This window comes from Mesoplodon densirostris, chromosome 2 (genome assembly GCF_025265405.1).
Source record: "Mesoplodon densirostris isolate mMesDen1 chromosome 2, mMesDen1 primary haplotype, whole genome shotgun sequence".
NCBI lineage: Eukaryota > Metazoa > Chordata > Mammalia > Artiodactyla > Ziphiidae > Mesoplodon > Mesoplodon densirostris.
The window spans coordinates 146,301,672-146,307,671 of NC_082662.1; positions in this window are offsets into that span (position 1 = coordinate 146,301,672).

Genomic DNA, 6,000 nt, shown 5'->3' on the forward strand with positions numbered 1-6,000 from the left:
TAAGAATCCAAGTTCAAATAATTAAGGTCAATCTCTAGTGAACAGGTGATTTCTTTTTTGAAATAGTTTAATGGTAATAAGAAATGGGTGGGGTGAGACACTGATTGGTATCTCAAAATACCATTCCATCATCATTGCATAGATAGCCAGGGGCTGAGGCAGTGAAGAAGAATGGTCAGGAATGCCTCAGCATTCAAGGTCTCCACTAAAGGGAAACCGAATATTTCGGGCAAGCATACAGAGATTCAGCTGCTGCTAAGGGGACTGCTTAAAAGCTTAGGAACTTGAATCAGTTGGGCGGAGGTGTGAGTAGATAATATGGCAATAAGTGTGAGTTAAACCTCTCCCAGAGGCTCTGATGTTTGAAAGAAAAGGGAAGTGCTTCAGAGTCCACATTCTATGATGTGAGGACTCTCAAGAATTCATTGCCCACTGGGAAGGAGAACAGCTCTTTAATAACTGGATGGGTGAGTTTCTGTGTTTCCGTGTTTACTCTTGAACCATGGAAGTTGTTCTTGCTGCCAAAAACTGAAGTAGGTAGGACTCCCTCTCCCTTCCACAGAACTGCCAGGGCTGATTATGGAGCAGAGAGGAGGATGGAGAGGTGCAGTGGCGTGAAGTCAGTGACTGTCTCTCCTCTCAAGGGATAAGTCACTAGTGGAGGCACTTTTCAGAGTGTGACAGAGGTACAGAGAACCTCATTAAGGAATTAAGGGCTCTACAACTAGACACAGAGATGACTAGAGCTATGGAAATGTGGCAGAAGATAAAATATTACTCAAAAATATGAATTTTGTAATGCCATTTGCAGCAATATGGATGGACCGAGAGATTGTCATCCTAAGTGAAGTAAGTCAGACAAAGACAAATATATGATATCACTTATATGTGGAATTTAAAAAAATGGTACAAATGAACTTATTTACAAAACAGAAACAGAGTCACAGCTGTAGAAAACAATCTTATGGTTACCAGGGGGGAGGGGATAAATTGGGAGATTGGGATTGATATATACACACAACTATATATAAAATAGATAACTAATAAGGCCCTACTGTATAGCACAGGGAACTCTATTCAATACTCTGTAATGACCTATATGCGAAAAGAATCTGAAAAAGAGTGGAGATATATATATAACTGATTCACTTTGCTGTACAGAAACTAACACAACATTATCAATCAACTATATGCTAATAAAAATATTTTTAAAAATATGAGGTTTTTTTTTTTTTTTTTTTCCCCGATACGCGGGCCTCTCACTGTTGTGGCCTCTCCCATTGCGGGGCACAGACTCCAGACGCGCAGACTCAGCGGCCATGGCTCGTGGGCCCAGCCGCTCCGTGGCATGTGGGATCCTCCCCGACCGGGGCACAAACCTGTGTCCCCTGCATCGGCAGGCGGACTCTCAACCACTGTGCCACCAGGGAAGCCCCAAAAATATGAGTTTTGAACAATAGCAAAGAGACTTAGGGATTTGAAAACAATTTTCAGATAATTCTGAGCAGGGGCTTGACCATTTCTAGTCTGGGATATCCAGACTGGATCAGCAAACAAGGCAGAGCCAGGATTATGAGAGAAGAAAAATCCAGAACAGACTGAAAGAGAAACATTACACATCTGGAGAAGACCTTCACTAGTTTCTAGAGGACAGGAGGAATCAGAAATTTATACTATATTGGTCAAAAGGCACAAACTTTCGGTTATAAGATGAATAAATTCTGAGGCCTAAAGCATAGCATAGTGACTATAGTTAATAAAAATATATACCTGAAATTTGCTAAGATAAGTATTCTTACCCTACACACACACAAAATTGTAACTAAGTGAGGAGATGGATAGGATATGTTAATTTGTGATAATCGTTTCAAAATGTTTATATATATCAAAACATGTTGCGCACCTTAATATGTACAATTTTTATTTGTCAATCAAACCTCAAGTTAACGCCATAACAAGAGTGTAGCACTTGTAGTTTGTTAAGTTCCAATTTAAATAATCTTTCCAGATATTATTATTGTTATATCCCTATACCAGGTGGACTCCAATGACATTTGCAGTTAAAGTTCATTCACTCTTTCATTTTTTCATTTATCCCAATACCCAGCTTAAGAAATAAAGTATTAAAAACGTGGTTGAAGCTTCTTGGCACTTCACCCACAAGTCCTTCATCTCCCCAGATATAACTACTGTCCTGATTTCCATTCCCATATATGCTGTTATATTTTTCTGTATAATAAGTATTCCAAACATTATATAATGTTTTATGTAACATATTTTAAAACTATATCTAAATGGCACACTCTGTATCTTTCTGCAACTTGCTTTTAGAACTCAACATTTTTTTTTATTGGTTTCTGCTTTATAACAAAGTGAATCAGTCATACATATACATCTGTTCCCACATCCCTTCCCTCATGCAGAACTCAACATTTTAAGATTTACCCATGTTTATCCCTCTAATTCTGGTTCATTCATTTTTCAGTACTGTACATTATTCCAACTACAAGTCACATTTATTAATCTTTTATTCTGTTGATATACATTTATGTTGTTTACTGATTTTGCTATTATTACTAATGCTATAATTACTAATAAATTTTCTTATATGTCTTCCTGTTCACATCTGTGATGTTTCTTTCCATGTTCCCAGGGGTGGAATTGTGCTGATGGTAGGAAATACATCCTTATCTTCACTACATATTGACAAATTGCTCTCCAAAGTGGTTGTACTTTCACTTGGCATGTATAAAAATTTCTATTGCTCCAAATACTAATTTCATTTGTATTCCTAACAAAATTTCTAATAAGAATTTTTTTATCTCTATCCTTTTCATGATTAAGGCAAGAACTTTAGCAGACTTTTTCATTAAACACTGCTGCCCATATTTCTTGATTTTTTTTTGTTCCCTCAACACTAGTTTTTTAATAGTAACACCAACATATTTATAACAACTTCTTTGCCTCTTTGTTATTGTTAAAAATCAAAATTCAACTGAGGAAATTTGAAGATCTAACCGGCTTTATTCGAGGGTTCATGAATCAAGCAGCATCCCATCAAACAGACAGAAAGGAGTTCTGAGGAGCTGTACGAAATGGAAGGCTTTTGGAGGCAGAAAGGGGTGAGAAAAGGAAGTTTCTAGCAAAGAGTGGGTTGTTTCAGGCAAGGTCACCTGCCTTTGGGGGACAGAAGGGTTCTATTGCACAGACTACCTTGCTAGTGCTGACCAGGTAATTTCAGATTGACTGGTTAAAGTTTACATTCCTGGGAGAGGCTGAAACTGCAATTAGGTTAGGTATTAAGTCTTGATTTGCTGATGTGGGGCTTAGCACAAGCAATCCATCTTGGGCCCATTGTGTCTTTTTTTAAACATTGTTTCTCTTTTTAGCCAATGTCTGTGGGTGATAAAATCTTTTTGTTTTTGTGTCACTGAGTTTTGGTTTCTCTGTGAGTGACACTTAGTTACCAAACTGTGTTTTATTTGCCTCCATTTCCCCCCAAGTAATCCCAGACGAGAATCAGGTCTTATATTGGTGGTTTAAGCTTATCTAGCTATGATATTAAGAAACACTGCAGATCCAGACTTTGAGCTAGTGGACCACTTGACCAGGTCCAGGATATGAAACTGTCACCTTTCTCCTGCCTACCTCCTAGCCACTGTCACGGCTCTGGAAGCAATCATTGCAGCACTTTTCAACCTTTTTTTCATAGATGCAGAAGCCCCTAGTTTCAGCAGTGAGACTGCGTCCATCTCTTGTCTTTCATGGGAGGACTTTTGGTCCACGTTAACAAGCAGGAGCAGAATTCTTAGATGGAGAACGCTGTAGGCCTCAACTTTGGTGTTTCTGGGCCTCAGAGAGGTTTATATTGGTTCCAAGCATGGTAGTTTATTTGTTTGTTTGTTTCTTGGCTTTGTTTTGTTTGTTAATTTCTGTTTTTATATTTTATCTTTCATTGCTATGTGTTAGAGCAGAGGACATTTCAATGCAAGAACTTATATCTTAGCTAGAAGTACAAACATATTGTTTTATGTAATATCAGAAACAATTTCTTTATAAGCTCAAAGTATATGCCTCCAGAATCATGAGGACATTGATAATCAGTGTAGCACAGGAAATGGAAAGACTTGTAAGTGTCAAATAAACCTGGGATTTAACAGACCTGACACTTCCAGATGTGGCATGGGGCAAATGTATCACCTCTTTGATTACAGTTAGCTCACCTCTAAAAGAGGATAATAATACTTATGAAATATTGTGAGGATTAAATAAAATGAGAGCTGTGAAGTATCTGTTATAAGGCACAGGCAGACATGTTTATTTTGCATCAACTTTGTATGCAAAACAAACTGGAACATAAACTTGGTTAAATAAACTACATATACTGAGTAGATAATACACATATAACAGAGCTTTATGCAGACACTTTGGGAAACAGTACAGAGGAAATTAAACACAGAAGATTAAAATGTTATAAAATCAAATGAAAAGTAATATAGTATAAATTCAATATGTAAGGTATCCACCTGATACTCTCAGGATTTTTAAGACAAGGATGGGTATACTAATGTATAATAACCTATTTTGGGACTTCCCTGGTGGTCCAGAGGTTAAGAATCCGCCTGCCAATGCAAGGGACATGGGTTCGACCCCTGGTCTGGGAAGATCCCACATGCCACAGAGCAACCAAGCCCTTGCACCACAACTACTGAGCCAGGGCTCTAGAGCCTGCGAGCCACAACTACTGAGCCCACGTGCCACAACGGCTGAGGCCGCATGCCACAAGTACCGAAGCCTGCGCGCCTAGAGCCCAAGCTCTGCAACAAGAGAAGCCACTGCAACAAGAAGCCCTCACACCACAACGAAGAGTAGCCCCTACTCTCCACAACTAGAGAAAGCCCGCGCACAGCAACGAAGACCCAACACAGCCAAAAATAAATAAATAAATAAATAAAAATAAATTAATTATAAAAATTTTTATAATAACCTATTTTGAACTATTGATGATATAAATCTGTCCAATTCTTCAAGAAACCTTGTATCCTTTGTTAAAAAAACCCTCCCAATTCTTGAAGTTACATAGTCAAATATACATACATGTACGTAACATTTATATATTAATATGGGGTATAAAAATTATTTTTGCCCTTTTGCGCTTAGAAAACAAGATTTGGCAATATGTGGATTGCAAGGAAAAGCTAAAAAATAAAGATGAAAATCCAAATAAAGTTGAAATTTGTCTTTCAACTCCTACACATGTTCTTATACTTCACTCTCAACCTCCAAATTCTGGAACATGTTTCAGTATAGCCTACCAACTCTCTTAATAAAAATATCTTGGGTTGTCATGGTGACATAATGCTCTCCCCTGCAGAACCTTGTAGTCTGGTACAGTGGCTTCCTAACTCTTTATGGTTATGAAATCTTACCTTTCTTTTTTTCATGCTGTTTCTAATTTTTTCCAGCCTAAGTTATATCTGACCTGCCAGAGTGGTGGCATATTAAAGATTTAATTTGGAGCAGGCCAAATTTCACAAATGGTCTCACAATATCTAGTAAATTGGACTGGAAAGCTGATGGAATTCTCCATAACGATATATTCTGCAGTGGTCCTTGATGAAAACTTTACAGCATTCAGCCCTTGCTAGAATTTCTCATTTCTTTCCTAACCTGTAAACGGGCGGATTAAATTAAGAACTCTTGATGTTCAGGCTTTCAAAACAGAGGTACAATGATAGAAATTTGGTAGTCAGGATATAAAACTCATGTTAGCTCATCTTTTCCCTCTATCCCCAAACCCTTTCCTATTCTGATCCCTCAATCCCAGAATGAGGCCTTTGCAGGTTTGTGAGTCCCTACAGTGCAGATATTTGTGAATGTTATGGAATTGAACTTAGCTCTGACAGATGACCTTGCTGCCTGGCTTAGTCTGTTTTTGGGCTCCTACAGCTATCTTTCTGGGAAGCTATGAAAGAACAAGGACAGATCTCAGCAGAGGTT